General features: G+C 43.7%; 1 pseudogene; it reads left to right on the top strand.

Annotated features, from left to right (window-relative positions):
- The first annotated feature begins 9,587 nt into the window (after positions 1–9,587).
- Positions 9,588–23,015, top strand: LOC119320572 (annotated as a pseudogene).
- Positions 23,016–24,231: the final 1,216 nt, after the last annotated feature.

The following is a 24,231-nucleotide window of genomic DNA, read 5'->3' as shown; positions in this document are numbered from 1 at the left end:
TATATTGGATGATATGGTTAGGCCAAGGGGTCAAGCCCATGAGGCTTTAGATCGGTGCAAAAAGGAGTTTTGCGGAGGCCAGGGGGCCAAACGCCGGAGACCCTGGCGTCTGGCCCTGGGCCAGACGCCGAGGCCCATGGCGTCTGGGCCAGACGCCAAGGATTGTGGCGTTTGGTCCTGGAGTCCGACTGGGACTCTTGCCTTTCGGGCAAAACCGATTTTGAGGAGGCTTTTGCTCCAAGTTTCGACCCCGGGGCTCAACATATAAATAGAGGGGCAGGGCTAGCACCAAAGGGACAACAAGTTGATCCACGTGATCTATTCCTTAGCCGTGTGCGGTGCCCCCTGCCACCATATACCTCGATAATACTGTAGCGGAGTTTAGGCGAAGCCCTGCTGCTGTAGTTCATCAAGATCGTCACCACGCCGTCGTGCTGACGGAACTCTTCCCCGACACTTTGCTGGATCGGAGTCCGGGGATCGTCATCGAGCTGAACGTGTGCTCGAACACGGAGGTGCCGTAGTTTCGGTGCTTGATCGGTTGGATCGAGAAGACGTATGACTACTTCCTCTACGTCGTGTCATCGCTTCCGCAGTCGGTCTACGTTGGGTACGTAGACAATACTCTCCCCTCGTTGCTATGCATCACATGATCTTGCGTGTGCGTAGGAAATTTTTTGAAATTACTACGAAACCCAACAGTGGTATCAGAGCCAGGTTATTTATGTTGATGTTATATGCACGAGTAGAACACAAGTGAGTTGTGGACGATACAAGTCATACTGCCTACCAGCATGTCATACTTTGGTTCGGCGGTATTGTTGGACGAGACGACCCGGACCAACCTTACGCGTACGCTTACGCAAGACCGGTTCCCTCGACGTGCTTTGCACAGAGATGGCTTGCGGGCAACTGCCTCTCCAACTTTAGTTGAACCAAGTATGGCTACGCCCGGTCCTTGCGAAGGTTAAAACGGAGTCTATTTGATAAACTATCGTTGTGGTTTTGATGCGTAGGTGAGATTGGTTCTTACTTAAGCCCGTAGCAGCCACGTAAAACATGCAACAACAAAGTAGAGGACGTCTAACTTGTTTTTGCAGGGCATGTTGTGATGTGATATGGTCAAGGCATGATGCTGAATTTTATTGTATGAGATGATCATGTTTTGTAACCAAGTTATCGGCAACTGGCAGGAGCCATATGGTTATCGCTTTATTGTATGCAATGCAATCGCGATGTAATGCTTTACTTTATTACTAAACGGTAGTGATAGTTGTGGAAGCATAAGATTGGCGAGACGACAACGATGCTACGATGGAGATCAAGGTGTCGCGCCGGTGACGATGGTGATCATGACGGTGCTTCGGAGATGGAGATCACAAGCACAAGATGATGATGGCCATATCATATCACTTATATTGATTGCATGTGATGTTTATCTTTTTATGCATCTTATCTTGCTTTGATTGAGGGTAGCATTATAAGATGATCTCTCACTAAATTATCAAGAAGTGTTCTCCCTGAGTATGCACCGTTGCGAAAGTTCTTCGTGCTGAGACACCACGTGATGATCGGGTGTGATAGGCTCTACGTTCAAATACAACGGGTGCAAAACAGTTGCGCACGCAGAATACTCAGGTTATACTTGACGAGCCTAGCATATACAGATATGGCCTCGGAACACGGAGACCGAAAGGTCGAGCGTGATCATATAGTAGATATGATCAACATAGTGATGTTCACCATTGAAACTACTCCATCTCACGTGATGATCGGACATGGTTTAGTTGATTTGGATCACGTGATCACTTAGAGGATTAGAGGGATGTCTGTCTAAGTGGGAGTTCTTAAGTAATATGATTAATTGAACTTAAATTTATCATGAACTTAGTCCTGGTAGTATTTTGCAAATTATAGGTCAATAGCTCGCGTTGTTGCTTCCCTGTGTTTATTTTGATATGTTCCTAGAGAAAATTGTGTTGAAAGATGTTAGTAGCAATGATGCGGATTGGATCCGTGACCTGAGGATTATCCTCATTGCTGCACAGAAGAATTATGTCCTTGATGCACCGCTAGGTGACAGACCTATTGCAGGAGCAGATGCAAACGTTATGAACGTTTAGCTAGCTCAATATGATGACTACTTGATAGTTTAAGTGCACCATGCTTAACGGCTTAGAATCGGGACTTCAAAGACGTTTTGAACGTCATGGACCATATGAGATGTTCCAGGAGTTGAAGTTAATATTTCAAGCAAATACCCGAGTTGTGAGATATGAAGTCTCCAACAAGTTCTATAGCTAAAAGATGGAGGAGAATCGCTCAACTAGTGAGCATGTGCTCAGATTGTCTGGGTACTACAATCGCTTGAATCAAGTGGGATTTAATCTTCCAGATAAGATAGTGATTGACAGAATTCTCTAGTCACCATCACCAAGTTAGTAGAACTTCGTGATGAACTATAATATGCAAGGGATAACGGAAACAACTCCCAAGCTCTTCGTGATGATGAAATCAATGAAGGTAGAAATCAAGAAAAACATCAAGTGTTGATGGTTGATAAGACCACTAGTTTCAAGAAAAGGGCAAAGGGAAGAAGGGGAACTTCAAGAAGAACGGCAAGCAAGTTGCTGCTCAAGTGAAGAAGCCCAAGTCTGGTCCTAAGCCTGAGACTAAGTGCTTCTACTGCAAAGGGACTGGTCACCGAAAACGGAATCACCCCAAGTGATTGGCGGATAAGAAGGATGGCAAAGTGAACATAAGTATATTTGATATACATGTTATTGATGTGTACTTTACTAGTGTTTATAGCAAACCCTAAGTATTTGATACTAGTTCAGTTGCTAATATTAGTAACTCGAAACGGGAGTTGCAGAATAAACAGAGACTAGTTAAGGGTGAAGTGACGATGTGTGTTGGAAGTGGTTCCAAGATTGATATGATCATCATCGCACACTCCCTATAATTTCGGGATTAGTGTTGAAACTAAATAAGTGTTATTTGGTGAGCATGAATATGATTTGATCATGTTTATTGTAATACGGTTATTCATTTAAGTAAAAGAATAAATTGTTGTTCTGTTTACATGAATAAAACTTTATATGGTTACACACCCAATGAAAATAGTTCATTGGATCTCGATCTTAGTGATACACATATTCATAATATTGAAACCAAAAGATGTAAAGTTAATAATGATAGTGCAACTTATTTATGGCACTGCCGTTTAGGTCATATTGGTGTAAAGCGCATGAAGAAACTCCATGCTGATGGGATTTTGGAATCACTTGATTATGAATCACTTGATGCTTGCGAACCATGCCTTATGGGCAAGATGACTAAAACGCCGTTCTCTGGAACAATGAAGCAAGCAACAGATTTGTTGGAAATCATACATACCGATGTATGTGGTCCGATGAAAGGCTTACAGCAGGTATCATTATTTTCTGACCTTCACAAGATGATTTGAGGAGATATGGGGATATCTACTTGATGAAACATAAGTCTGAAATAATTGAAAGGTTCAAAGAATTTCAGAGTGAAGTGGAAAAATCATCGTAACAAGAAAAATAAAGTTTCTGCGATCTGATCACGGAGACGAATATTTGAGTTACGAGTTTGGTCTTCAATTAAAACAATGTGGAATAGTTTCATAGCTCACGCCACCTGGAACACCACAATGTTATGGTGTGTCCGAACGTCGTAACCGCGCTTTATTGGATATGGTGCGATCTATGATGTCTCTTATTGATTTACCATTGTCGTTTTGGGGTTATGCATTAGAGACAGCTGCATTCACGTTAAAAGGGCACCATCTAAATCCGTTGAGACGACACTATATGAACTGTGGTTTAGCAAGAAACCCAAGTTGTCGTTTCTTAAAGTTTGGGGCTGCGATGCTTATGTGAAAAAGTTTCATCCTGATAAGCTCGAACCCAAATCGGAGAAGTGCGTCTTCATAGAATACCCAAAGGAAATTGTTGGGTACACCTTCTATCACAGATCCGGAGGCAAGATATTCGTTGCTAAAAATGGATCCTTTCTGAAGAAGGAGTTTCTCTCGAAAGAAGTGAGTGGGAGGAAAGTAGAACTTGATGAGGTAACTGTACCTGCTCCCTTATTTGAAAGTAGTTCATCACAGAAATCAGTTCCTGTGACAAATACACCAATTAGTGAGGAAGCTAATGATATTGATCATAAAACTTCAGATCAAGTTACTACAGAACCTCGTAGGTCTTCCAGAGTAAGATCTGCACCAGAGTGGTGTAGTAATCATGTTCTGGAAGTCATGTTACTAGACCATGATGAACCTACGAACTATGAGGAAGCGATGATGAGCCCAGATTCCGCGAGATGGCTTGAGGCCATAAAATTTGAGATATGATCCATGTATGACAACAAAGTATGGACTTTGATTGACTTGCTCGATGATCAGCAAAGCCATGTTAAATAAATGGATCTTCAAGAGGAAGACGGACACTGATAGTAGTGTTACTATCTACCAAGCTCGACTTGTTGCAAAAGTTTTTCAACAAGTTCAAGGTGTTGAATACGATGAGGTTTTCTCACTCGTATCGATGCTTAAGTCTATCTGAATCATGTTAGCAATTGCCACATTTTATAAAATCTGGCAAATGGATGTCAAAACTGCATTCCTTAATGGATTTATTAAAGAAGAGTTGTATATGATGCAACCAGAAGGTTTTGTCAATCCTAAAGGTGCTCACAAAATGTGCAAGCTCCAGTGATCCATCTATGGACTGGTGCAAGCATCTCGGAGTTGGAATATACGCTTTGATAAGTTGATCAAAGCATATAGTTTTATATGGACTTACGATGAAGCCTGTATTTACAATAAAGTGAGTGGGAGCACTACAGCCTTTCTGATTAGTATATGTGAGTGACATATTGTTGATCAGAAATGATGTAGAATTTTTCTGCAAAGCATAAAGGAGTGTTTTAAAGGAGTTCTTTAAAAGGAAAAGACCTCAGTAAAAAGCTACTTATATATTGAGCATCAAGATCTATTGAGATAGATCAAGACGCTTGATAAGATTTTCAATGAGTACATACCTTGGCAAGATTTTGAAATAGTTCAAAATGGAACAGTTAAAGAAAGAGTTCTTGCCTGTGTTGCAAAGGTATGAAATTGAGTAAGACTCAAATCCCGACCACAGCAGAAAATAGAAAGAGAATGAAAAGTCATTCCCTATGCCTCGGTCATAGGTTCTATAAAGTATGCTATGCTTTGTACCAGACCTATTGTATACCTTGCTCTGTATTTGGCAAGGGAGTACAATAGTGATCTAGGAGGAGATCACTGGACATTGGTCAAGAATATCCTTAGTAAGGACTAAGGAGATGTTTCTCGATTATGGAGGTGATAAAAGAGTTTGTTGTAAAAGTTACATCAGTGCAAACTTTTACACTGATCCAGATGACTCTAAGTCTCAATCTGGATACATATTGAAAGTGGGAGCGATTAGCTAGAGTAGCTCCGTACAGAGCATTGTAGACATAGAATATTTGCAAAATACATACGGCTCTGAATGTGACAGACCCGTTGACTAAGCTTCTCTCACGAGCAAAACATGATCACACCTTAGTACTCTTTGGGTGTTAATCACATAAGCGATGTGAACTAGATTATTGACTCTAGTAAACCCTTTGGGTGTTGGTCACATGACGATGTGAACTATGGGTGTTAATCATATACAAATATGAATATTGGTGTTAAATCACATGGCGATGTGAACTAGATTATTGACTCTAGTGCAAGTGGGAGATTGAAGGAAATATGCCCTAGAGGCAATAATAAAGTTATTATTTATTTCCTTATTTCATGATAAATGTTTATTATTCATGCTAGAATTGTATTTACCGGAAACATAATACATGTGTGAATATATAGACAAACAAAGTGTCACTAGTATGCCTCTACTTGACTAGCTCGTTAATCAAAGATGGTTATGTTTCCTAACCATGAACAATGAGTTGTTATTTGATTAACGAGGTCACATCATTAGTTGAATGATCTGATTGACATGACCCATTCCATTAGCTCAGCACCCGATCATTTAGTATGTTGCTATTGCTTTCTTCATAACTTATACATGTTCCTATGACTATGAGATTATGCAACTCCCGTTTACCGGAGGAACACTTTGGGTACTACCAAACGTCACAACGTAACTGGGTGATTATAAAGGAGTACTACAGGTGTCTCCAATGGTCGATGTTGGGTTGGCGTATTTCGAGATTAGGATTTGTCACTCCGATTGTCGGAGAGGTATCTCTGGGCCCTCTCGGTAATACACATCACATAAGCCTTGCAAGCATTACAACTAATATGTTAGTTGTGAGATGATGTATTACGGAACGAGTAAAGAGACTTGCCGGTAACGAGATTGAACTAGGTATTGGATACCGACGATCGAATCTCGGGCAAGTAACATACCGATGACAAAGGGAACAACGTATGTTGTTATGCGGTCTGACCGATAAAGATCTTCGTAGAATATGTAGGAGCCAATATGGGCATCCAGGTCCCGCTATTGGTTATTGACCGGAGACGTGTCTCGATCATGTCTACATTGTTCTCGAACCCGTAGGGTCCGCATGCTTAAGGTTACGATGACAGTTATATTATGAGTTTACATGTTTTGATGTACCGAAGGAGTTCGGAGTCCCGGATGAGATCGGGGACATGACGAGGAGTCTCGAAATGGTCGAGACGTAAAGATTCATATATTGGATGATATGGTTAGGCCAAGGGGTCAAGCCCATGAGGCTTTAGATCGGTGCAAAAAGGAGTTTTGCGGAGGCCAGGGGGCCAAACGCCGGAGACCCTGGCGTCTGGCCCTGGGCCAGACGCCAAGGATTGTGGCGTTTGGTCCTGGAGTCCGAGTGGGACTCTTGCCTTTCGGGCAAAACCGATTTTGAGGAGGCTTTTGCTCCAAGTTTCGACCCCGGGGCTCAACATATAAATAGAGGGGCGGGGCTAGCACCAAAGGGACAACAAGTTGATCCACGTGATCTATTCCTTAGCCGTGTGCGGTGCCCCCTGCCACCATATACCTCGATAATACTGTAGCGGAGTTTAGGCGAAGCCCTGCTGCTGTAGTTCATCAAGATCGTCACCACGCCGTCGTGCTGACGGAACTCTTCCCCGACACTTTGCTGGATCGGAGTCCGGGGATCGTCATCGAGCTGAACGTGTGCTCGAACACGGAGGTGCCGTAGTTTCGGTGCTTGATCGGTTGGATCGAGAAGACGTACGACTACTTCCTCTACGTCGTGTCATCGCTTCCGCAGTCGGTCTGCGTTGGGTACGTAGAAAATACTCTCCCCTCGTTGCTATGCATCACATGATCTTGCGTGTGCGTAGGAAAATTTTTGAAATTACTACGAAACCCAACACTTGGTCGCCGCCCCCCCTTGGAGATCCCATCTCTTAGGGCCGGCGCCCCCCCTTAGGAGGCGTATATAAAGAGGGGGGAGGGAGGGCAGCCGACCCCATGCTCTTGGTGCCTCCCTCTCCCCTTGCTACACCTCTCCCTCTCGCAGAAGCTTGGCGAAGCCCTGCCGAGATCGCTGCTGCATCCACCACCACGCCGTCATGCTGCTAGATCTTCATCAACCTCTCCTTCCCCCTTGCTGGATCCAGAAGGAGGAGACGTCTTCCTCAACTGTACGTGTGTTGAACGCGGAGGTGCCGTCCGTTCGGCGCTAGGATCTCCGGTGATTTAGATCACGACGAGTACGACTCCCTCAACCCCGTTCTCTTGAACGCTTCCGCTCGCGATCTACAAGGGTATGTAGATGCACTCCTCTCTCTCGTTGCTAGATGAACTCATAGATTGATCTTGGTGAAAACGTAGAATTTTTTTACTTTCTGCAACATTCCCCAACACGTCGCACCATCTTCATCGCTGTTGCCATATACCACCACCGCTGCCATATCCTACCACCATTGCCATATATCACCACCGCTGCCATATCCTATCCCCACTGCCATATACCACCAGCGCTGTCATATCCTACCACCGCATATCCACCACCAATCTGAGTCCGTATATACCAGGGCACCAATCCGAGTCCACATATACCACCGCCTGTCCATCACCAATCCGAGTTCTTTTCATATTAGGTTTGTTTTCAAGATCCATCTATTTTTAGATCCCTGTTTCCTTGCCTGAGTAGGTTTCGGAAAGAAAAAAAAGTTTGGAGACCCTCGGGCTGTTTTTAGGCATCATGTACCATAGCCACTCTTTATATATGTAGTCCTTTAGGGCATCTCTAAGGCGGACCCGTAAACCTCCCGCAACCGTCTGGACCGTGAAGTCCAGACCGTGGAAGCCAACCAACGCCGACCTGTATCGATCCGCAGAGCGGTCCAGACGCGATTTTCCCCACAGCGCGGAGACAAACGTGGGGGAGGTTTGCGAGAGTCCGGACCGCTCCCAAGCCTGCTTCTGACTGCCTTGACCAATCAAAAAGCCATCTCCCTCCCCTCCCGCGCTTTGCTTCCGATGCACGCGGTGCTTACCGCGCCGCATTCATGCCGGCTCCGAGCACGCGAAGGCCGGCATTTATGCCGCAATGTGACTGAAGGGAGGGAGGCGATGACCGACGCGACCTATCGGCAGCCGCTGCTTCAATGCGGACGCAGGTTCCGGAGGAACCAATTCTCGCCGCTATGCCGCATTGAAGAAGTTGATCGGCCCTTCGGATGGCCTAGCCACGGCTATTTAAGCCGCGCTCCAGCGCCGTCCACATCGCATCCTCCTCATCCTCCTCGCCGCAACCCCTCCATATCTCCGGCAATGGGCTAGTCCCGAGCGTCGACACCGGCAGGCGGTTCTGTGGCGAGATCTAGCGGCTCATGAAGACGCCACCCTCGCTCTCCGGGGTCGTCGTCCTCATCGATTGGCAGCTATTCTATGCAGGAGGAGATCTTCATCTCCATCTGCGACGAGGAGGACCAGCAGACGCCACCATAGTCCGTGCCACCGGTGCTGGGCCAGGTCTATGCCGGAACCCACATGGAGTTCGAGGAGCAGATGGAGCAGATCCTTCGTCACTCTGTTGTCCACACTAACGACCCGACTCCACTATCAGGGGCGCTCCTCCCCGTGAAGCCGAAGCCGGCATCCCATCCACGCTCTTCGACGCCACGCAGTAGCGCGTCCAAATCAGATGTCGCATCAAGGAAGAGCGGCTCACACCGCCGCCCTGGCGCGTTGTGAAGGTGTAGCACCGCTCACCGCCGCCTCACTGTGTCGTCAAGGAGGAGCGCCGCTTTCCACCCCCGCCCCTGCACAAGGCGCACGGGGGCATTCTGCACTACCTCCACGGCGGCTCCTCTCCATTGTCGTCTCGGAGCACCATGATAGCGCAAGAGTACGCTGAGCGGGAAGAGCACCGGTGGGACAGGCACAATGTTGTGCGTCGATCCCAATTTGCGGATTTCGACGTCCTACTGCTGCACATCGCGGCATACTCAAACCTGGCGTAAGCCTAGGTCTTGGACCGCTTCATGATGATGTCGGAGACGGCCACGCCGTCTCCACCGCCTTGATAGGGAGATGGCTAGGTACAATGAGGAATGGTTCCTCGTCGAGATCGCTGCCGGCGCCAATGATGATGCCTCCAACGACCGCTGCCCTCTCCCCCAGGCCACGTCCTCGGTGCCCCCGGCCACACTGCGCATGGCACATGAGGAGGCGGAGAGGATCATCCGCGAGCGTTAGGCGGCCGCCGAAAAGCCCTGCCGCAGCGCCACCACCTTCCACAACCCCAAGCCCAACGACTCCGACTCCGATTCCGATGGCTGGTCGGGCCACAATGACGAAGGAGAAGCAGCCGGCCAGCCGACATTGGCTACGAGGTCAATGTGAAGTATAAGATAGTTCAGGGTTTTAGTTTTAGGTTTTTTATTTCACCAGACGAAATATCGTCCGGTTTTATGTACAAATTACCCTACTTCGATGAAACCCGTCATTTTTATTTCAAAATTCGCTGTGTTTGCATAAATTTTGTCCGGTTGATTTGAGTTGCTGTGAAAATGTATGCGGCTAGAGTTGGATGGCTGCCTTCCTCATTGATGACCGACAAGTATATGAGGTCAACTGTAGCCTTTTCGATAAGTAAGAGTGTCGAACCCAACAAGGAGCAGAAGGAAATGACAAGTGGTTTTCATCAAAGTAATGTATGCAAGTGCTAAAATTGTAAGTAGCGGAGTAGTTTGATAGCAAGATAATTTGTAGGGAGCAAGTAACGAAAGTAGTAACAAAAGTGCATCAAGGTAGCCCAATCCTTTTGAGGTAAAGGACATGCGAAAACGGTCTTTTATGATAAGCAAAGTATTCTTGAGGGTACACGGGAATTTCATCTAGTCACTTTCATCATGTTGGCTGATACATCCATTTCGCATCATGCTTTTACATCAATATTTATTTCATTATGGCTGTTACTACACATTATATCACAATACTTATGTCTTTTCTTTCTTATTTTATAAGGTTTACATGAAGAGGAGAATGCAGGCAGCTGGAATTTTGGACTGGAAAATGAGCAAATATTAGAGACCTTCTGGACAACTCCAAATGTCCTAAAATTTCATGGAGATCATTTCTGGAATATATTGAAAATATTGGGCGAAGAAAGCACCAGAGGGGGGCCACCAGTCATTCACGAGGGTGGAGGGCGCGCCCTACCTCCATGGGCGCGCCCCTGCCTCGTGGGCCACCTGGCAGCCCCCGACATCCATCTTCTGTTATACGGTGTCTTTTGCCCTGAAAAAAATCATAGAGAAGCTTTCGGGACGAAGCGCCGCCGTCTCGAGGCGGAACCTGGGTAGGACCAATCTAGAGCTCCGGCGGAGCTGTTCTGCCGGGGAAACATCCCTCCGAGAGGGGAAAATCACCGCTCATCACCATCGATCCTCTCATCAAGAGAGGGTCAATCTCCATCAACATCTTCACCAGCACCTTCTCTTCTCAAACCCTAGTTCATCTCTTGTATCCGATCTTTATCTCAAAACCTCAAATTGGTACCTGTGGGTTGCTAGTAGTGTTGATTACTCCTTGTAGTTGATGCTAGTTGGTTTATTCGATGGAAGATCATATGTTCAGATCCTTAATGTTATTCAATACCCCTCTGATTATGAACATGAATATCCTTTGTGAGTAGTTACGTTTGTTCCTAAGGACATGGGAGAAGTCTTGTTATAAGTAATCATGTGAATTTGGTATTCGTTCGATATTTTGATGAGATGTATGTTGTCTCTCCTCTAGTGGTGTTATGTGAATGTCGACTACATGACACTTCACCAAGATTTGGGCCTATGGGAAGGCATTGGGGAGTAATAAGTAGATGATGGATTGCTAAAGTGACAGAAGCTTAAACCCTAATTTATGCGTTGCTTCGCAAGGGGCTAATTTGGATCCATATGTTTCATGCTATGGTTAGGTTTACCTTAATTCTTCTTTCGTAGTTGCGGATGCTTGCGAGAAAGGTTAGTCATAAGTGGGAGGCTTGTCCACGCAAGGATAACACCCAAGCGCCGGTCCACCCACATATCAAATTATTAAAGTAATGAATGTGAATTATATGGGCATGATGAAAACTAGCTTGATAATAATTTCGATGTGTCCTCGGAAGCACCTTGGTTTATATAAGAGTTTGTCCAGGCTTGTCCTTTCCTACAAAAAAATTAGGCCACCTTGCTGCACCTTAATTATTTTTGTTACTTGTTACCCGTTAAGAATTACCTTAGTTCATGTGCGCCTCCCGCCGCCGCCTGACACGGCGCGCGAGCGAGTGCTAGGCCGCCTACCCACCATGGCCGCCACTCCCCTCAAGCCACCTAAAAAAGGATCGCGGATTGAATACTTCAAAATGCATGGTCCTTTTTATAAGAAAACAGTAACACAAATTAACCACTTAAAAAATACCGCGGGTTGACTAAAAAGATAAGGAATTTTCTGCAAAATTAGCAACAGACGGGCCCAAACACTAATTATTTTATTTGCAGGGATATATAGGTATAGCTATAGATATACGAGATCATCTTAGTATAGGTCTACATGATTTGATCAACACGAAAGGTGCACGAGCCGCCAAACGAGCTCGATAGGAGGGTTCCTTGAGGTCCAAAAAAGAAAAAAAGAAAAAACCTCGATAGGGTTCCTTCTCGCGCGCACCTCGCCGCCGCCGCCTCCCGGAGTCGTCGCTCGTCCTGTCATCCAGCCGCATACAAGGGCAGCGCATCCAAGGGCAGCGCCTCCGGCCACCGCTCGAAGCCCTGCCTCCGGCCTCCAAGATCCGACGGAAGCCTCCGCTCCAAGCTCCCCGACGCCGGCCCTGCTCCAACTCCAACCTCCGCCTTCCCTCCGCTTCTCTGCTCCGTCACCGATCGCTGCTGCTCGGCCGCTTTTCGCCGGACATCCCCGGCTGCTGTCGACAGTCACGCGAGGCCGACGTAAGCACTCCTCCGCTCCATTGTTCCCTCTGTTCTCTACAGTCGTACACTAGTGGCTGGATAAGAAATTTCGGTGATACTTAATTGGTGTTGCTGAAACACCTGTATTTTGTTTGGTTAAAAACCTTCAGGGTCATAGTATATATTTTGTTTACCATTGGAAAGATATTTTTTTTTTCGGGAACACGCAAGAGCTTTGCGTGTTGATTCATTAAGGTTGGAAGAAATACACCAAAGGCTCAGGTTACATATAGATAGTTACAGTACAGCCGGCCCTCAGAACCTCTGTATTGAGCATGATTGTTTGCTTGTTCGGATTGATCAATAGTCTTTACATGATGCTGGAAATAAAAGTTTCTAATCTGATTGGCAGTTTGTGTGTCCCATGAAGCACCACATTTCAACCTCGAACTAACCACTCGGTTTGATTTACAACCCTTATCTATGAAACCAGGCATATTGCACCCTCAACTTACCACAAAGTTCAAACGACAATCTGGTCTCGGTTTTGACCGAACTTAAGGCTGACTAGGCATGCCAACTCACGCAGGCAGCATCTAAACCTACCCCTCTCTTGATTCAGTCCACGAGAAGCCCGACCTAGTCCACGCTGCCGCCGCCTTTGATGCCTCACCACCAAGGTCTGCCGCTGGCGACCGGAGGGCGTGCTAGCGCTGCTGCTGGAGGGCCTCTCCCGCGCGCGCTCGCGCAGGTGCTGGCGACGACTTCGGCGGCATGAGGTTCTTCCCATGCTCCGCCAGCGGCAAGGTCCTGGCGGGTTGTCGGCGCTGTAGTGCAAGGTTGTGGAGGAAGAGGCGTGGCAGTCTGATGCGGCCAGTGCAACAAGAACACCTCTTGCTCTTCCCCATATGCTTCTTATGTGTTCGATCTCGCCTCCCTCCATCGCTCAATAGTTTTAATTCGACCTCCCCTCTTCACATCGATGCTACTACTTGTAAGTTGTAACTGAGACTTTGGTGGATCAATTCAGTAGTAGTCCTTAGATTTCATGTCTGAATTTCAATTGCTCGACATGCTTTCAGAAAACAGAGCTTGTATTGATGGCAACTGGCATGAGAGGGAACAGTAATTGTGCATCTGAATGGTGCAGACGGGCAGCTTACGTTTTTGGAGAGGCAGGTCTCGGTCCTCTCCACGCGCGGCCCCATTTCGATGGGGACGAGCTCGTAGCCTGCAATGCCGGCCTCCACCAGGCACAACAACACTGCCCACCTATTCCTCTCCCATTAGAGCTCATGCCCAGTCAGCGCTCAGTCAGCTTTGACTTTGGTCAAAACCGGTTGACCAGCCCAAAACCAAGAGTAGGGTTGTCTTTTGACCTTTGTACTAAGTTGAGGGTGCAATACGACCGGTTTCAAAGATGAGCGTTTGTAAATCAAACTGAGTGGTTAGTTTTGGGTTGAAATGTGGACTTTTCTCAAGTGTGACTTGATTGATCTTATGTGCATGGTAGTTGATTGAGCTATTGTGTATCCGTATATGGTACTCATGTGTAGAAGTTGCAGCACTAACACTTCCATTGCTTATTTCATGTTAATGACTTTCAGAAACTTGTATGTGCTCCTTTGTTCTGTTGTCTATGTTATTCTGTATCAATCGGTTGTCTAGCTGGTTGGCGAGTTTCTTATGTGCTTATATCTTGATGAATAAGATATTGATATTCTCTGTCTTAACAGAAAACAGAGACCAAGCAGCTAATTGAGGTAATCGCAAGCACCAAGCAGCAAGATCACGAGGAGAAAGCAAGTTTTGGTTGATTTCAACCTCTTTGACCAAGTTTTTCGGTTTGTCAAGTCTTCATAGAGATGGATATTGCGGTACGTTATCTCGCACTCGTAGCGTGTCACTACCTTGTCCTTTGATGCCTGTGCCATGTGCGTGAGAGGCGGTGTTAGGGTCTGGCTTTTGGTACAATGCTTCGCTGCCACTCCTTACCACTGATAATTGTGCGCATGACCATGGCTGTGTAGGTTTTTGGGCGATAGGGTTAGGGTGTGGTCATGGTCATTGTCTCTGATCTTGTTTGTTGTTTCCTTTTGTCTCCAAGGATCAATGGTCGCATTTTTTGTTAGAGGGCGAGAAGATTATTACCAAGGTTAGCCTCCACCTCGACTTACAAAAAAAGCTTATGCAAAAGGAGAATTTTTTTGGGGTGTTTCAAGAACAAATTGACTTTGTTATTTGCTTACACAATGATCTGCATAATCAACTATATTTTAAATTTGAATTTTTTTTCTTCTCATATTTAATTTCCCCACCTCTTCGTAGTTTGATGGTATTCGTTTACGAAACACAAATGATGATGGCATTCTCCTAGTGACGAATTTCCAGTTTCTTTTCGTGGTAAGTCTATATTATGTGGGTCTCTTCACACATCATCATACTACTATTGCTCTAATGAGTATGGTGTTTTCTTTTGCAGAGTAAAGAAACAAAAAGCAAGTTGGGTACCATCCCTCTTACTACAGTTGAGCAAATAAAGGTAAGTTGTCTTAGGTTACCTTTATCGCTAGCTTTATTCTGACTTCCATTATTGTATCATATCTACAAAATTTGATATCTAATTGTTGCGATTTGCGACCCGTGATTAAGAAAAATAAAATCAATGTGTTGCTGGGGTGGGGGGTGTTGTATGGCTGTGCTTAGTGGGGGAAAGGAGAGACAAGGAAATTAGGGCAACTTCAGATTGGATTTAGTGTGGGGACCACCTGCCATGTAGAAGGGGAGAGCGATGGGGGAGCAACAGGAGGTGGCCCATCATATGTCTTGAGGCCAAATTGGAAGACATCATGAATGTGTATGGAGGCTGGTAGCTCAAGGTGATAGGCCGGGTTGTTGATCTTGGTAGCGATGCGATAAAACCCATAGTAGGGACGCCCCCGCTTGCCCTTTGCTCTCCAGGAGAGAGCTGGCTGCACTGTGATGAAGGGCAACCAAATTTAGTCACCGACATTGAAGTGAAGCTTGTGGTGATGACCATCGTAGTGCACCTTGGTGTACTCCTGAGCTTGCAGTAGACGAGTCCAAACATCAGCCAGGAAGAGGTCGCAATCTTGAAGCTTAGGATCAATGACTAAAGTGTGGGCTTCACTTGGTCTGTAGTGGCGAACAGCGGTAGGATCCTGACCATATACTACTCGTAACGATGATTTCTTGAGCGTGGAATGGAAGGATAAATCATAGCAAAATTCACCCCAGAGGAGCCAGAACAACCATTGGCGTCGACGATCTGCGGTCATGCAGCAGAGGTGCATGGCTGTTGTCTTGTTGATTGCCTCAGTCTGGGGTGAAATAAAATGCTCATCCGAAGAGAGCTACTACACGTGGCAAAGAGATCAACCTAGAAGTTAGAGGTGAAAACGGGATTGCAGTCAAAGACATTTGATACCGGAATGGTGTGGAGACTGGAGACAGCGCCATGCATGGTGCTATGTATGGGTGCGCTAGTGTAATGAAGTAAGCTTGCCTGCAGAAGCAGTCCACTACTGTCAAGATGACAGATTTGCCATCGAGCCTGATCATGCTTGCACACTTTGTGGCAATGCAATAGGTTAGCCAAGCTTGTGAGGTTCTAGGATGCCAACCACATTTTTTTTATTCACCAATTTGCACTGACTTGCAAATAAATTCTCGCACTGATTAAGCCACGACAGTAGGTCACCCTTGCCATGGTTGGTAGGGAACTCCAGCTTGTGAAAGTGTGGAGGCCTTCTACAATGTGGTCATCAGTGGGTGGGCAACGTTGGCTGTAGCGGCATGATCTCTTGTTTGTCCAACCAGGTCATCAGCAGTGCGGTGGATGTCGCTGGAGGAGGTGTCCACCGAGGGATCTTGGTGGTGTCGATGGCGACAGACACAGGCGCGAGCCTGTGTTGAGAACCCCTTATTCATGGGATCGTAACAAGATAGTTTCTATATTATTTACAAAAAAGCAAATCCAAAATAGGAAGAGAAAAATCTACAAGCCCCTTATATGACCAACATAAGGGAGAGGAAGAAAGACAGATGAGCCAGCTCGAGCAGCCACCCTTTAAGAAGTGCGTAATAGCTTACTGATCGAGCGCACTAGCACTGAAGATGATCAGGGCTAAGTAATCCAACGAAGCTGGCATGTCCCAATGCATTTGTAGGGGAGCGTTTCGCCTTAGAGGGAAATAGCTGCGAAAGGAGGGTTTTGACTACCGGCAGTAGTGTCAGCACCAAGAGGGGCAATGGCAAGATGTTGCTGCTTTGGTTCGTGAAGATAAACGATGGCTATCATACTGCCCTGCATGAAGGATACCCCATCTGGTGCAGCTGAAGTGGGCGCACCTTGGGGTGGTCCCTCTTGTACGACTGTCCTCACATGATATTAGTGTTTCCTACGACTTTTGATGATATAGATTAATGTGGTGGACTAAAGAGAAATGTAAATTAGTACATGTAAAAATTGGTCCATGACCATCTTAAATAACTCATTGCACTGATTTTGTCAAATGATTTAAAGCCATGCTCATTTCTACAGGAACAGGATGTAAGGTCTTTTGAAATAATTGGTACGTATTTAATGTTTGGAGTTCTCTTTGAATACAAATATATGTCTATTTTAATGGTTTTTCGGTTCAGGTCACGATATGAGAGTGCTGGTGTTTGATTTGAAATCTGAACAAAAGCAAGAGGTACTTATATGCAAGGCAACATTGCATTTTGTTTTCTCATGCATCCGCACTTCCTTATATCATATAGCTAGTTATTTGATCCCAGTTCAACTTTATTTGACTTGCTAGGTCAGCTTTGATATATGGCATCTAAAATATGCTAACATTGTATCAAAAAATACCTTCTAGAGTACATAATACTTTGGTAGAAATATTTATATTAACTTTCTAACTTGTTTAAAAACCTTTGGTCTGTAATAAATAAAAACATGGCATCAATGTCCCCTGTCACGTAATCTAAAATCATCTATGTTCATGATTATCTACACCAGTTTTTCTAAAGTTTTTCTTCCCTTGGTATCCATCATGAAAACCTAGATTTGCTTCTCAATCTTGTATTGGTTGTACGAATTCATTTCCAAAAGCAAGGTTGGTCAGCTGTCATAGTTTATCATTACAGCCTTTCCTTTAGAGTTTGGAATAAGCAAAATCATGTGCTGAAACCACAAGGTTGGCTTGCTTCTACTATCTGCTTAGTCGATTTGCCTAAAATGAATTCTTTCTAGACATATTGTAATTTTGTACTTGCAATAAAATTTACTCATGAGATAATTATGCTGTTTTGTTTGGCAGCTGAGTAAGATAGTGGAATATTTGACAAGATGTGCCAAACCTTCATGTTTGGTTGATCTTTTTGCATTTGCACTTAATTCCACTCCACCCGCGGTTGCTAATCGAACCAGTCCCAATATGCGGCTTTTGAAAGAATATCAACGCCTTTTTTGTAAATGGTTGCCTCCGGGCACCGGTTTCGAAATTCAAAAGAGTTTAGAGGATAAATGGTGGAGGGTAACTGAAGTCAATTCCGATTATTCCTTATGTTCAACCTATCCATCTCACCTGATAGTCCCACGCACCATAAGGTACTTCTACACCATTTGCAATATCATGTGTAATATTTTTATGTTTAAACATATGCTCGACTAATCTTACCATTTTTGTATCACCCATCAGTGATGAAGACCTAGAAGAAATGTCTACCAGCCGAGCTCTTAGTCGCTTGCCTGTTATTTCCTGGTGTGATTTTGGTGCGTGTGCTCTCGTTTTATTTAGTTGTCACCAATTTTTTATGTTGAATTTGCTAGAAATACTATTCAGAGATTCTTTCATTTAGTTGTAACCAGCATGACACTTTTTTATATAACAGTATGTGGAGCTGTCCTGGCAAGGTCTTCTCAGCCCATGGGAATCAAGAATCTTAAGAAGTGAGTTGTTATCCATCTAAATTGATTTGGCACATACACTGACTTTGGAATGCGGTTGATCTGATTGTAAGTTTTCTTGCATCAGTAGGTATGAGGATGAAAAACTTGTATCTGCCCTTCGCACTCCAGGAATTCACCGCACAGGCCCTATAAGGTATTCTGGGTATGCTTTTCATTCTTTTTGGTTGGGCTTGATGATGGCATATTTGATGTTTATATTTTTGTTTAAAAAATGGGGAATCAACACAGTAAACTGAACAAATGCTAACCTAGTTATCATTGACTCCTACGCCACCCGCTTAAACTTCTTCACATTTTTTACTATTCTGATACCTATGTTATAAACAGTTCCAGTAATATTCATGTCACAGTTATTTTGATTGCATTGTAAGCAGGAAATTATACATAGTTGATGCTCGGCCAGCGGTCAGCACTGTAGGAAATGGTGGTGGCTCAGAGTCAGCTTGTTCCTATCCAGAATCTGAGGTAAGTAGTATATGTATGTATTGGCTAGTGCTTGTTGTCTAGTGCTTATGTTCCATAGCGTTGCTTTGTCCTTTGTTTCATCTTGTTTTTTATTGGCGGGACCAGGTTGTCTACCTAGGAATTGAAGACATATATGAAATGAGAGTTAGTTTTTCATCTCTCCGAAAGTATGTTGATTCTCATGGATCAATTTCATCAAATGGACTACCTTTAGCTGTATCTGTCACTGCAGACCTGGTAAGTCTATGGTTTCCTTAAAAGTTGAGAACTACATCTCTTTTTTAGGTCTGTTAGATAGATACCTCATAACCCAGCATGCACTCTTTTCATGTGTAAATTTTGTAACGACATATGTGGTTCTACACCAAACAAGACTGCAACTTCCCATATTTGCATGTATTTTCTATAATGCAGCCAACGGAAAGCTTCTGCTGCGAAAATTATTTACAGATTTTATTAGTTATAGGGCCATATGGTCGTTTGTAGATACTCCTAGTGGTTCAGGATTCTAGTTTAAGCCTAGTGGCTAGTAGAAGTATTTGACTTCATCATATTGAAATGTCTACAAGTTGTCAAGAATCATTGTGTAGAAGAGGAGATTGACAATTTATTGTTATTTTTTAAGGTAAATCATGGATCAGCCTGGGTTGGCGGAACTATAAATAGCATGACAAAATTTTCTATTCGGGGGGGAATGGCTAAATCATATTCAAATTATCCTAATTGGTGGTTCCTGGATTGCTGAAAAAATTGCCCATGAATCAGCTTCAGTTCTAGTGCATTGCAGGTCTGTTTTGACAATTTACGTATCTCATTGTCTGCAATATTTGTTAACTGAATCAATTCATGTAATGTGGTAAATGGTGAACATAAGTGATCACATTTTCTGATTTCTGTATTTGCATGTATCAACATTGAATTTGGTACTGGGTTCAGTTTGATTTATGTCATGTATCAACATTGATTTCTGATTTCTGTTTTTTACAAATTTCTGTAATGTGCTTCTCATTTCAATTTGGTACTGGGAAAGTAGTGGCTGCACCCCAACTCGGTGCACCCCCGGTGCACCCACGCAAGAAAACACACCAAAACATCTCGAAAAATTCTGAAACTTTGTGGGAATGATCATCAACAAATGTTATGGATGCTTGCAAAGTTTGGTGGTAAAATAACATCCAAGGAGCTCTATACCAAAAAGAAAAAAATTACAGAATCTGCTCAAATAGTGCATGTACATATTGACTAATTTTCAGTAATTTTGTCTTTTTTGTACAGAGCTCCATGAATGTCATTTGATCACCAAACTCTGCAAGTCTCTCTAATATTTGTTGATGATCATTCCTACAAAGTTTCATATTTTTTTTGAAATGTTTTGGTGTTTTCTTTTTGAGTGGGTGCACCGGGGGTGCACCGAGGTAGGGTGCAGAAAAACCACTCTCTATTTGTAAAAACAAATTTGAGCTGAGAAGCAATTTATGTCCGGTCACCTTTTGGAGGTTGCTATGGAATTTGAACTTAAAATTTTAAAATAGGAACCAATGGCATCATATTTTCCAAATTCTGGTCTGTACTAGCAACCAGTAGGACTTCAAATTTTAGTTGTCTTGTTCACATCTCATGCAAAGCAATCCTTTGGATACCATTTTAGGTTCTCATATCTCTATATCTTGTCGCTTAGTGTCTTTAATCAGCTTAGGAAGGCATTTTGTTTATTTGATCTGATTTTTTATCTTTTGCAGTGATGGCTGGGACAGAACAACACAGTTAGTTGGACTTGCTTCCCTCCTGCTTGATCCGTATTATCGAACGTTCACTGGATTTCAGGTACAGATGGCAAATAGTAGAAACTTCGCAATGCAGTTGGCAGCAGAATAGTTTTCATTACTGAAAATCTTTTAGTTCGAGTTCAACATTATAATTTGTTTATTTGCTTGAAATAGAAAAGCATATCGGTGATGTTTGAGATTAGAACTACAATTTATTTTGACACCATGCAGCTCCGTGTCGAAATTAATTGCACGCATCAAAATTAATTGTAACATTCATGCTGTCTAGTACTTTCTATTTGCATTTTTATTTTAACTATTCTTGCAATAGTGCCATTGTCATTGTCATCATTTTTCACATTTTGTAATATAATGGATGACTCACTTTTGAATATATAGGCGCTTGTGGAAAAAGATTGGCTAGCTTTTGGCCATCAATTTGCGGAGAGGATGGGTCTTCCAACAATAGCTAAAGGATGCCGGCCTGCAAATCCTTCGGTTAAATCTCAGGCATCAGATAATAAAACTTCACCAGTACTGTTGCAGGTAGTCTACTTGCTATTTTTCTCCTCTTTCCCGATACAGTTTGTATTAATATAAGAATTTTGCTTGCATCGAGTTTGATTGCACAAATTGAGCTATGGTTGAAGGCTGACATTTAAGATTAGGTTGCAACATGCCCCTCACAAATTATACATGTCAGGAGATAAATATTTTTATAATAAAATAATGTTCGTTGACGGTTGGATATGCTGATTATTTTACCAATGGAATTGAGCATTTCAAAACAACAATGTGTGTTGTCATGCTGTCCTTTTAAACTCTATGTACAGATATATAGTTGACTGTGCTGTTATATTATCTATACATTTTATGTTTGTCTGTGCAGATACATGCTTTTAATGTGCCTTGTAATTAATATGATTTCTTATTTTTCAGTGGCTAGAATGTATTGCTCAGTTGTTGCGCATGTACCCATCTGCATTTGAGTTCTCAACTGTAAGACTTCTTGTTTTCTTCCACTGTTTGAATATGCTCAAACTACAAATCTCTTCATGGATATTGATAACCTGAACTACAGGTATTCCTGGTTGACTTTATTGATGCTGTGTTATCGTGCCGTTTTGGGAACTTCCTATGCAATAGGTAAGTATACTAGCTTGGTGTTTTCATGATTGCATGTGTGCCTTAAATTCAGTTCTGTATAAAGTAACCGATTAGAAAAAGGTGATGGCTGAATGTTATGCATCATGATTCATGAAGGGCCATGTGCGAACGGACAAAAATCGTGCTAAGCTGACAAATCGTTCTATAAGTTGCCTCGTGCTCAAATCACTCCAAATTATTTTGGAGCCTACTTGTGAACACTACGTATTAGTTTAGCATGTAATCAATTGCCAATTTGACATCCTATTTGTAGATCAATTGTTTGCTCATGCTTGAACTGTGTAACCTAACCGCCATGGGAACTGAAATTCTATGATTGTCTGTCTCCAAGATTGGCCTTTCCGGATCATGCACGATATCTCTTGATTGAAAATAAATAGAATCCGATCCATTCATCTGTTGTACCTGATTTCCTCTTGATGTTAAAAATAACTTCTTACTTAAAATGCAAGTGACTGGGAAAGGGAGCAAGCTGAAGTCGCGGGCTCTTGTCCTTGCATTTGGGAGTACTTGGCTGACCTCCGGGCTTCCGGCGGCATCTTTCATGAGCACAGAAATCCCTTTTATAAACCAAGCAAGTGGAATGGGCCGATTGTCCCGCCAGCTCCAACGCTTGCACCCACCCTTTGGCCTGAATTCTATTTGAGATGGGCTTGTCCACTTGAATCGCAAGGCAGTGATCGAGAATGCAAATATGTGGAAGCAGTGAAGGTATTTATTTTTCTAATAAATATTTCTGTTCTATCTTTCCATAGTCTTCTTTTTGAAATATATAGGATCATGACAAAACGTTTGGTTTGATAAGAGACCAAATAAAGAGTGTGGCTGTTTCTAATCATCCCGTGCCTGTTCTGTTTTCTGATGTAACAAACAGGCAATCAAGGATGCTGAATCTAGACTTGGTGACCACAAAAGGGAACATGAGCCGTACTGTTAATTCAGACGCGGAGAAGCCAAGTGGAGGAAGAAAATAGTACGGACCATGGGCTCCAGTGTTATGACTAGGTGTATAGTACTTAGCTACACAAAATGGGGAAGCCGAGAACCTGTTTCGATTGACCAACAACAGTTGTGTAATTTTGGTTAGCTGATGTTTTTGCGAGCTGTAGGGAAACTATTGTCATTGCTTTCCCCTTTGGATGCCCACTGACTTGCACTGTCTTGGCTACATTGCTGGGAGCTGGTGCTCCGTGAGCTGTTTTAGCACGGAGTGTCATGTGTTATGCCTTCCTTTTGTTTCAGAAATTCAGGTGGGTGTGGATGTTCCATCTTGTTTGCGCTACTAAAATCAGGTAAACGGAATTGAGGACGAGACGCAAAATTAGAGCAGACTTCTGGGGCACCAAATCCAAGCCTACCATCACTGAAACAATAGCCGACAGGCATGTTGCCGTTCATCACACTCCTCGCCAACTTGCGCTACTTGGCTCTCCCTGCTTGTCGCTCTTTACTGTCCCCGGGCTCTCCCTGCTTGTCGCTCTTTACTGTCCCCGGGCTTCCTACTCGCTGTCTTTGTTTGGTAGTAGGATATTAGTCAGACGCCCATATCAAGGTCTGGTCTGGTCCTTTGCCCCCTCGATTCTTCTACTGCTCTATCTTCTCTGCCCCTCAACCTAAATGTTAAGGAACGCAGATGCAATGAATTTGTTATAGGTGTCATGACAAATGCGTGTCCCAATGAATTTGTTATATGTGTGATGACAAATGCGTGTTCCAGTTCTTTAGCTTCCATCATGCATACCAGATCGTATACCCACCATACAAAATAAACATATCGGAATATACTCCACCTCACAGACATGCTGCCTCATCACAAAAATACCGTTTCCACATTAGTTTCCGGACACCCGGATTGCGTTGCTGCTAAAGAAATGTATGTAAACCAGTACTCCGACAGATCGTTTGGAAGAAACTCTTATCTCATCAGCAGCTGTGTAAAATGACTTCTTTCCAACTGCTTAGACCAGTCCAGCTACAGGTTCGGAAACAAAGTATCAGTACCATGACCACCAAAGTGAAACAGCAGCAACGAAGCCACTAGGATGCACCTGACCCTTTGGATCCGCAATCACAATTAGATTAATATCAGATAAAGAAAATATTAAGGAATACCTAAAGCACAATTACTTCAATATCCCAGCTTTGTCTACAAAAGGCACCACATATGTTGCATCTTTTCCTAGAATCCCATGAAGGGCTTTGCCGTATCATCGGGAAACAACAGAAAGAACTTTTCTCTCAAACTTTAGCAATCACTGATCTATTTTAAGATAAGAAAGTGATATGTGAAAAAACACCTGTAGGCACATGAGTAGTTGCTGCTCATTGGCATATAAGTGCAAACAAAGCAAAGCTGCTGCTGAGAGGCTACCGATATTTGCGACACCGACGAAGGAATCTCACAC

This window comes from Triticum dicoccoides, chromosome 6B, assembly GCF_002162155.2.
Source record: "Triticum dicoccoides isolate Atlit2015 ecotype Zavitan chromosome 6B, WEW_v2.0, whole genome shotgun sequence".
NCBI lineage: Eukaryota > Viridiplantae > Streptophyta > Magnoliopsida > Poales > Poaceae > Triticum > Triticum dicoccoides.
The sequence above is the reverse complement of the archived record's forward strand: the minus strand, read 5'-3'. Positions and strand labels throughout refer to the sequence as shown.